The following is an 11,095-nucleotide window of genomic DNA, read 5'->3' as shown; positions in this document are numbered from 1 at the left end:
GCTGATGTCATTCTGAGCAGGGATTACTGCTGCACTGCTTCTTTCCCTCAGCCTGCTTCAGAGTCCAACACACCCTACACTTAACATCAAACAGCAAGGCTGCAACAAAGGTCAAGGGATTTGATTATCAACCTGATTTGGCCCTAATGTGGCACACAGGTGGATTTCAGAATAGCCTTGGCAAGGTCAAGGTCATTGAGGTCAAATGTCAGATTGCTGTAGGCCTTACTGTCTTCATTCCCACTGGTAATCTTATTTAGTATCTTAAATATGACCATCACTCCACAAAATTTTGCCAATACTTTATCAAAACCATTCTGCACTTTCTGGCTCCTCACTGACACAGACAAATCATTATTTTGATCACATAATCATTGCCCTGTCAGCTAAAAACCATCCAGCTGTATAAGAAATTCTTGTTTGTTTCTGAAATATGAAACACAAAGAATAAATGAACTGGCACTCACCAGCTAGTCCTCTTCATGCATTTCATCCTTGTTTTCATGTCCAGTCTCCATAAGATTTTCCACAGCAAACCCCCAACATTAAGACATTCAATAATTGCGCATTCCTGTTATCGTGAGTTTATATTTCTCCGGCTTCACACAGTTTGCCTCCCATATGACCTTGTGTAACACTGCTGTGTGTGCTGCAGGAATTTGTCCCCCCCCCCCCGGCATCTTCAGATGGACTTTGCTCTGGTTTGTTTTCCCTTCTCTAATTAAAGAAACCATCAAGCATGCACCAATTCACACAGCCTTTTGAATTTGTTTTAAGCTGCAAACTCTAATTTACAGTCACATTTTAAGTATGCATGATGAAGTCAAGCTGTTATTTGATTATTCAAGATTCTTGACACTCATTCCACATAGTTAATTTCCCTGTGCACTTGTTCTCCGAGTGTGTTTTGTTTTGTTTGGTGCCCTGATAGTCACCGTCATGCAGGCTGTGAGTTCTGGCTGCAACCAGACTGATCTATCTGAGATGATGGGGTTGTTGCACTCTACAGGCCCGAGAGCCTCTCAGAATGATCCAAGCAGTCAGACCACGATGGTGACAAACCTGAAACCTGCAGTGGCTTTTCTTTATTGTCTCTGCATTTATTGTCAAAATTAAAAATAACTAATATGTTGTGTGGGCCGCTGAAGAGGAGGTACTGCTGGCCCACCACCACCAGAGGGCGCCCTGCCTGGAGTGCGGGCTCCAGGCACCAGAGGGCGCTGCCGCCTCACAGGAGCAGCCGGGGTGACAGCTGTCACCCATCACCTGAGACAGCTGACAGCAATCATCAGAGGGGTATATCAGCAGGACGGCATCTCCACCTCATTGCCGAGATATCGTTTCTACCGAGGAGGTAACGTATCCAGCCGACTATATCAACCTTGAATACTTTTTGCCTTTATACAGAGAGAGAGAAGAGCAGCAGGAGACAGTGTTGGATAAGTACTCACACTCCTGCACTTCAGTGTTTACTTGACGAGAGGAGGAGGTGGTGTTACCACCGTCCGTGTTGCTGGGTGCAGCGCACCCACCTCTGACTGTTTTTGTTCCTCGCCAGCAGTACCAGATCCGACAAGCGGAGGCAGTGGTCACCTGGGAGTTCGGGACTTGGCGGCTCCAGTATTCCCGGGGTTCGGTGGCGGTGGAAATCGAGTGGTTCCGGTTCGACTTGGACAGACGTCTCCTACCTTCGAGCCTGCCCACACGACACCATTGGAATTCGGCTTGTTCCCGAAATTGTTATGTTGTGTTTGTTGTGCGAGTTTCACAACAGTAAAGCTTTGTTATTTGACTTACTCCATTGTCCGTTCATTTGCGCCCCCTGTTGTGGGTCCGTGTTCCTACACTTTCACAACATAATAGAGGAATTCTCAGAAAAGTGACAAGTGAGTCACCAGTTTGACCTTCATTTGAAGGTTGTTTATTACATTCACAAAATTTAAATTTTGTTGAATTTTATTCAATGACAATAAGGCATCTTATCTTAAAATAAACGGCCACGCAGTGATTTGAATTCTTCATCTCACCAGAGCGCTTTTTTTTTCTATTTAAATTTTTTGTGCAACTACACCAATCTTTTTTTTTTTTTTTTTTTTTTTTTTTTTTTTTTGCCAGTGCATGTATTTTTGCCTCCCTAAAAGCTCAAAGGTATTCTCACACTTTTCTCTCTGAGTGAAGCAGAGTTGTGATGGTTTGAAACAAATTTCAGAGCGCGGATGCAGATGAGAGATTTGCAGAAGCAGAAAACTCTATAAAAGCCTAGAATGGCAATAAATTTTTTTTTTTTTCAAAGATTTCCACAGAGTTTGAGAGGTGTCTGTGAAATGTTCAGAAATTAACTGGTTTGTCAGGCTGTGTGTGTTCTGGACGTGTGGCCTTCAGGGGATAGGACGTGGGTGTTCAGTTTTAACAGTATAAATTCTAGCTATTTATATTTATCTTCAAGTACATACATTTGGATTACTTGTAATCTGATTACTTTTGGATTACATTTCAAAGTAATCCTACCCAACCTTGTATGTGTGTGTGTGTGTATGTATATATATATATATATATATATATATATATACGTGGTGTGTCCATAAAGTAATGGTACTTTTTATTTTTTTTAAAAACTATATGGATTTCATTCATGTTTTTACGTCAGACATGCTTGAACCCTCGTGCGCATGAGTGTGTTTTTCCACGCCTGTCGGTGACGTCATTCGCCTGTGAGCTCGCCTTGTGGAAGGAGTGGTCCCGCCCCCTCGTCGGATTTTCATTGTCAGGAAATGAAGGAATTAAAAGGACTTTTTTTTTCCATCAGAATTTTTTCAGAAGCTGTTAGAGACTGGCACCTGGAAACCATTCGAAAAATTTATCTGGCTTTCGATGAAAATTTTACGGGCTTCACAGAGAATAAGGACTTTAACTACAGCTTTAAGGACCCCTTTAAGGACGGTCGGTGCGCCGCGCTCCGAGCTACGACGTCGCGGCACAAACCACTGGATCATTTCTAAGATGAGGGCTCTGTGGATACAGAGTTGGTGTGCGGTGACCGGACCTGTGGTGGTGGAGGTTACGGGTGAAAATTGTTTTTTGCAATTAACAGTGGCCATACTAAGCCACGATAGTTAACATGGCACCACCCAAGAAAATGGAGAAACTTGAGGAAAATATAGAGGAGATAAAGACCTCAATAAACCAGATATTAAAAGACATGTCTAATTTAGACAAGCTGACGGTGGAGATTAAAGAACTCCAAAAACTGGTTAAAGAGAAGGACAAGATCATCAAGAAACTTGAACATGTAGATGAACTTGAACAATTCACTAGAAAAGATGATGTTATAATATCTGGACTAGAAACAAGGCGTCGGACATATGCAAGGGTGGTGGATTCTGGTGGAACCAGTGGGGAGAATGCACCACCTGAAGAACAACAATCATTGGAACAGCAAGTTACAAACTTTTTATATCAAAATGGTGTTGACATCCATCAAGACACAATATCAGACTGCTATATTGTTCCAACTAAAGATAGAAAAAATAAACTAACATTGTTATACGATTTACAAGCAGAAAATATAAAAATGAAGTATTAAGACAGGCAAAGAATTTGAAAGGAACAAGTGTCTATATAAATGAGCATTTAACAAAAAAAAATGCAGATATTGCTAGGGAAGCAAGACTATTAAAAAAACAGAAGCACATTGTTGCTACATGGGTCTGGAATTGTAGAGTGTGGATTAGAGTAAAAGAAGGGACAAACGGTATACAAATCAAAAACATGGAGGACCTTACGAAATACAGACCTGAATAGACAATCAAATATGACGTCTGTTGGTAATTGGACCAACAACAAAAAAAAATCTGATAAAACATGGAAATAGATGATAAAATATATGACATAGACACTAATATTGATGAAAGTATATTTGACTTAAAAACGATTGGTTGTGAGTATTATACGGTAGAACAGCTAAATAGTGAAAAAATTGCAGAAGATACCCTGTCACTCTTACATATAAACAGTCGAAGCTTGTATTGTAAAATGTCGCAAATAAAAGATTATTTAAATCAGTTTAAAAATAGATTTAGTATTGTTGCAATCACTGAATCTTGGCTTAATGATGATCTCATGGCTGATGTTCAAATAGAGGGATATGAGCTGTATTTTGTGAACAGAAGAGATAAAAGGGGCGGTGGTGTTGCTCTGTACATAAAGGCAGATCTGATATGTACAATTGTAGAAGAAATGACAATTATGAATGATGTCATAGAAATTGTAACAGTGGAACTTGTACATGAAACATCTAAAAATATTTTAATCAGTTGTGTATACAGAGCACCAGACACTTGTGTTGTGAAATTTACAGATAGAATAATAGAATTATTCCATCAAATTAAAAACAAAACGCTTTTTATATGTGGAGACTTTAACATTAACATAGAGAGCTCCAGTTGCCAAAGAATAAGTGATTTTGTGAATTCAATGTATAGTTTGGGGTTATTCCACTTGATAACAAAACCAACCAGAATCACATCGCAAAGTGCAACGGTAATCGACAATATATTTACAAATAGAACAGATGAAATTATCAGGAATGGGATCTTGATGACAGATGTTAGTGATCATTTACCAGTCTTTTCAATATTTAAATATAAAAATAGGTACAAGAAAAAAAAAAACTGTTATAAACTTTAAAACAGACAAGTCAGTAAAAGCCTTAGAGGCATTAAAATATGATCTTAAAAATCAAAATTGGGAAGAAGTTTGTCAGTGATGTTAATGTAGCATATAACTCATTTATGAAAATATTGATGAAATCATATAATAAAAACTGTAAATTAATAGAAATTAGTAAGAAAAGAGTAAATAAACCATGGCTGACAAAGGGAATAAAAAATGCTTGTGCAAAGAAAAACTATTTATACAGGTGCTTTTTAAAAATGCAAACAAAGGAAACAGAACACAGATACAAAAAATATAAAAATAAACTATTGACAATAATTAGGAAACAAAAAAAAGATTATTATAGTGAACAATTAAATAAGAGTAAAGATAATATGAGGGCAACATGGGGAATTATAAAAAGTGTGATTGAAAGTGATGGAGCGAAAGCAACTTTTCCAAATTACTTTGTCAAAGAAAATAAAGAGATATATGACATAAAAGAAGTGGCAAATGGGTTTAATGATTATTTTTCAAATTTTTCTAATGGTTTCCAGGTGCCAGTCTCTAACAGCTTCTGAAAAAATTCTGATGGAAAAAAACCCCCAAATCATTCCGCCATTTCCAGACAATGAAAATCCGATGACGGGGCGGGACCACTCCTTCCACAAGGCGTGCTCACAGGCGAATGACGTCACCGACAGGCGTGGAAAAACTCACCCATGCGAACAAGGGTTCAAGCATGTCTGACGTAAAAACATATGAATGAAATCCATATAGTTTTTGAAAAAAATAAAAAGGACCGTTACTTTATGGACACACCACGTATATACAGACAAACTCATTCACACACACCACTACTGTTGGTTTAAAGTTTCCAGTTCACCTAGCGTGTGTAGCGGCTGTACTACCTGTGTTGTGTTTCTGTTGTGACTCCTCCCACTCGCTCCTCAGAGAAAAGCCATGTGAACACAGGGAGAACAAGCTGAAACTTCACCATGAGACTGTTTTTACAGGCTGCCTGAAAATGTAGCTGTATTTCTTACATTGGAAGAAGTCAGGAATCTGTTATTTTCAGGAGACATGGACTTTCTACAACCCTGGCAAAAATTATGGAATCACCGACCTTGGAGGATGTTCATTCAGTTGTTTAATTTTGTAGAAAAAAAGCAGATCACAGACATGACACAAAACTGAAGTCATTTCAAATGGCAACTTTCTGGCTTTAAGAAACACTATAAGAAATCAAGAAAAAAAATTGTGGCAGTCAGTAACGGTTACTTTTTTAGACCAAACACAGGGAAAAAATATGGACTCACTCAATTCTGAGGAAAAATTATGGAATCACCCTGTAAATTTTCATCCCCAAAACTAACACCTGCATCAAATCAGATCTGCTCGTTAGTCTGCATCTAAAAAGGAGTGATCACACCTTGGAGAGCTGTTGCACCAAGTGGACTGACATGAATCATGGCTCCAACATGAGAGATGTCAATTGAAACAAAGGAGAGGATTATCAAACTCTTAAAGAGGGTAAATCATCATGCAATGTTGCAAAAGATGTTGGTTGTTCACAGTCAGCTGTGTCTAAACTCTGGACCAAATACAAACAACACGGGAAGGTTGTTAAAGGCAAACATACTGGTAGACCAAGGAAGACATCAAAGCGTCAAGACAGAAAACTTAAAGCAATATGTCTCAAAAATCAAAAATGCACAACAAAACAAATGAGGAACGAATGGGAGGAAACTGGAGTCAACGTCTGTGACCAAACTGTAAGAAACCGCCTAAAGGAAATGGGATTTACATACAGAAAAGCTAAACGAAAGCCATCATTAACACCTAAACAGAAAAAAACAACGTTACAATGGGCTAAGGAAAAGCAATCGTGGACTGTGGATGACTGGATGAAAGTCATATTCAGTGATGAATCTCGAATCTGCATTGGGCAAGGTGATGATGCTGGAACTTTTGTTTGGTGCCGTTCCAATGAGATTTATAAAGATGACTGCCTGAAGAGAACATGTAAATTTCCACAGTCATTGATGATATGGGGCTGCATGTCAGGTAAAGGCACTGGGGAGATGGCTGTCATTACATCATCAATAAATGCACAAGTTTACGTTGATATTTTGGACACTTTTCTTATCCCATCAATTGAAAGGATGTTAGGGGATGATGAAATCATTTTTCAAGATGATAATGCATCTTGCCATAGAGCAAAAGCTGTGAAAACATTCCTTGCAAAAAGATACATAGGGTCAATGTCATGGCCTGTAAATAGTCCGGATCTTAATCCAATTGAAAATCTTTGGTGGAAGTTGAAGAAAATGGTCCATGACAAGGCTCCAACCTGCAAAGCTGATCTGGCAACAGCAATCAGAGAAAGTTGGAGCCAGATTGATGAAGAGTACTGTTTGTCACTCATTAAGTCCATGCCTCAGAGACTGCAAGCTGTTATAAAAGCCAGAGGTGGTGCAACAAAATACTAGTGATGTGTTGGAGCGTTCTTTTGTTTTTCATGATTCCATAATTTATTCCTCAGAATTGAGTGATTCCATATTTTTTCCCTCTGCTTGGTCTAAAAAAAAGTAACCGTTACTGACTGCCACAATTTTTTTTTCCTGATTTCTTATAGTGTTTCTTAAAGCCAGAAAGTTGCCATTTGAAATGACTTTAGTTTTGTGTCATGTCTGTGATCTGCTTTTTTTCTACAAAATTAAACAACTGAATGAACATCCTCCGAGGCCGGTGATTCCATAATTTTTGCCAGGGGTTGTATTCTGGGCAACCTGTCCTTTAAATTGATCAGGTTTTGCTTTTTAACTGAAGTAAGAATGAAATCAGGGACCTGTTGGTTCTTTGAAAATGCACCAAAACAAAACAAAGCAAACATTTTATGTTAAAAAAAGACAATTTATTAAAATGACATATTTACAGGTAATAAAAAAATAAAGTTGATTAGATGATCTCTGGAGGCTGCTTGAAGGTCAGGGTCGAGACTGCTTGGCCTTTTTAACCTGCACACAGAAACATAAAGAAACATATTATGACTTTCTACACGACATCAGCTGCATGACGTCAAAAATCCAATATGTTTTCCTTCTGTTTACTCACCTTCCTGTTGGGCTTCCACGTTGGGTGGAGCTGGTAATGCAGCCGACTTTCTTTTCTTGACTCTTCGTAGTATTTCTCCTTCTGTGCTGAAGAAAGAGAATGCCACTGCAAACACAAGAGAGCACACGGTCAGATAACACGCTCACTGACACCACCACGAGATCGTGCACATGCACGTGCACACACACTCACCATCTGCCCCAAGAGTTTGTTAAGGATGGCACAGTCACGCACATTATGTTGTGCCACCACAAGAGGGTGCTGCTCCTTCCTAAAGATCATAAATGCATTGGGGGGTTTTTTAACATAAGGTTTGGGGTCAGAGCTGCTGGGAGAGACGTCGGGTCCCGGAGAGGCTGGAGAACTGGGAGCAGCAACGGAGGTAGAAGAAGCAGGAATGGAGGGAGTCCGGTACAGCGTGGGAGGGGCAGCGGTGTCGGCAGCCGGGTATAATGTGGGAGGGGCAGCAGTGTAGGGAGCAGGGTACCGTGTGGGAGGGGCAACAGTGTAGGGAGCAGGGTACCGTGTGGGAGGGGCAACAGTGTAGGGAGCAGGGTACCGTGTGGGAGGGGCAGCAGTGTAGGGAGCAGGGTACGGTGTGGGAGGGGCAACAGTGTAGGGAGCAGGGTACCGTGTGGGAGGGGCAGCAGTGTAGGGAGCAGGGTACCGTGTGGGAGGGGCAACAGGCAACAACGTAGACTGTGGCTTAGGAGCGCTGACAGTCTGAGGTCCTCCGAGGTCCATGATCACGGGATCCTGATCCTGGAGATACAAACACAACCAGTGATTACAAGATGTCATCTGTCCACATTTTCACCAGTCCATCTCTCCATCCATTAAAATTCTTAATCACAACGGCTCCTTTTCTCATTTACAAAATAAAGTATCATTAGGAGTACTGAGAAGTATTAGTACTCATCTGTTTGTGATACTGTGTGAGTGGTGGATCTGTTAAATCTACATCCATGTGTTACTGAAAACACACAGCATTTAATGTTTTTGTTTTTATTTGTTCCGTCAGGTGGAACTGAAGACAAACTTCCTGCTTTTATGACACTTTAAATTGTTTTGTAACTTTTCATTTATGATGTAATGACAAAATAAAAATATATATATAACTAAAAAAATAAAACTAAATAAAAATACTCCTGCTGACTGTGTTCTGTCCAACTCTACCTGTTCTTCCACAGGAGGTGCAGGAGGAGGCGCTGTGTGTTCGGGGTCTCTGGGATCGCGGAAACAGCGCATCATCACCTCGGCCATGTGGACCAGCCGGTCAGTCTCATGGTCATGATGAAGCAGATCCATGAACAAAGTCTGGGAATAATCCACGACGTCCACTGGAGACAGAACACAACATCAATAATGATGATTATTTTAGTTATAGAAAATTACAGAAAAACATCAAATACAACAGTTTAAAATTTAAATGACCATAAAACAAGATGAGTTCAAATGGAACTAATGTGAAAAACACTTTAAGTAAAGTTAAATGATCTACAAAGACAATTCAAGCTAAAATTTCAATGTAAAAACTAGAAAAGCACTTGGACAGAACATGACTCAGCTGAATAATAACAACCAACCTTCACCTGGTTTTAATGTCCCTGTAGTCTGTTTTGTGGTGGAGGTGATGGTCTAGTGGGTAAGTGCTGGGCTTGAGACCAGAGGATCTTTGGATAAACCCCTAAAGAAAAGTAACAACAAATTTAATATTCTGCACAAAATAGCTCACCTTTAATGACAAGAAAATAACAGGACACTCAGTGTGTGTGTGTGTGTGTGTGTGTGTGTGTGTGTGTGTGTGTGTGTGTGTGTGTGTGTGTGTGTGTGTGTGTGTGTGTGTGTGTGTGTGTGTGTGTGTGTGTCACTCTGCCAGTGGATTAAAAAGAATTTTAAGCCTGAATTCAGCAGCATAGTTAATTATTGAGTTTAAGATGTCATTAAGGGAACTCCTGAAAGAACCCAATTTCACAATGTTAAAGAAAAAGGGATGAAAAAAAAACTTTGGCAAATTTGGAACTTCCTCACAATTCAAATATTCCCTGATGTAAAGACCATCTGCGCAAAACATACTGACAAAATTCAGCCAAAATTCTTAACAAAATTCTTTTAGATTTACAGCACCGCCCTTGTGGAGAGGTGCAGATGCTACACATTCACAACTACTGAAAAATCACAAATCTGTTTTCTGAGAAATTCACAAAGTACCAGACGGGAACCTGTAGTTACATGAAACACACAGCAGAGGTCATGTTCTGCACATATTTCAAAGAACAGGAGTGGTTTTGTCTTTGGTATTTATTTATTTATGTATTTATTTTTCCTGCCCCCTCTACACATGTGCAACACTGTGCAAATCTTTTAGACCCATTTAATTTGTATATGTAAACTGAGATCTAATCTGAATGCACAACGAAAACATTATGAAGGTGCCTTCTGGGACAAAAGCAAACATTTTCATAATTTTACTGCAAATTACTGGAAAAATGAAATTCAATGCCAGATTATAGTAAGCAGAGATTAAACCTAATCATATAAAAGAGAAAAACACAAACACATGCAGTATTTGACCACTGAACCTGTGCATTTGAACTAATTGTGTAAAAGTTTATTTTGAAGGTGTTTTGAATACAATGAACTGGTCCAAATACAAACATGTGTAATGCAAACAGACGATTATATTAACTGGATGAATTATAGTTTGTATAGACTGAATATTAGTGAAGCCTAATTTTTCAAATTAGACAGCTTTAGATTTTGCCTTCAAGTCAGGGTCAGTCTTGATTAGATCCTGATGTCGTTTTCATAAATGATACTTTAAAATAGATATTTTCCAGAGTAGGAAAAATCACCTCTGATAAATGTGGAAAAGTTGAGAAATAAGTTTGTTTTTATATCACCTTACTTGAGCTCAGAGTTCTGATGGCAAATTACAAAGTGAAATCCACTGAACATGAGCAAAAAATTTAAAGTAATTTATTTTTTAGTTGATGAGGAAACTTCAGAAACAAACACATCTCTATGTGTCTCTCCAACACTTTGTATTGGCCAGTTTACATTTTATTCACATTCTGTTTTAATCCTAATTGTCTTCAGCATTATCCCATATATGTTTAGTGTGCCAACATTAAAATAATGTGCTATTATAAATAAAATGTAGCTGTGAAAAGAAACAAAGCTGCTTTCTGGGGGGGTTTTTCCACCTGCTGCCTGGACAACAGGAACATTCTGTTTTTAATTCATGTTAATTTACTGTCATTAATGTAAAAACCTGTTAAATCTCAGTAATATTATCATGTTGCTTCACGATATTTTACTCAGA

This window comes from Thalassophryne amazonica, chromosome 13, assembly GCF_902500255.1.
Source record: "Thalassophryne amazonica chromosome 13, fThaAma1.1, whole genome shotgun sequence".
Taxonomy (NCBI): domain Eukaryota; kingdom Metazoa; phylum Chordata; class Actinopteri; order Batrachoidiformes; family Batrachoididae; genus Thalassophryne; species Thalassophryne amazonica.
Note: the sequence above shows the minus strand (reverse complement) of the source record.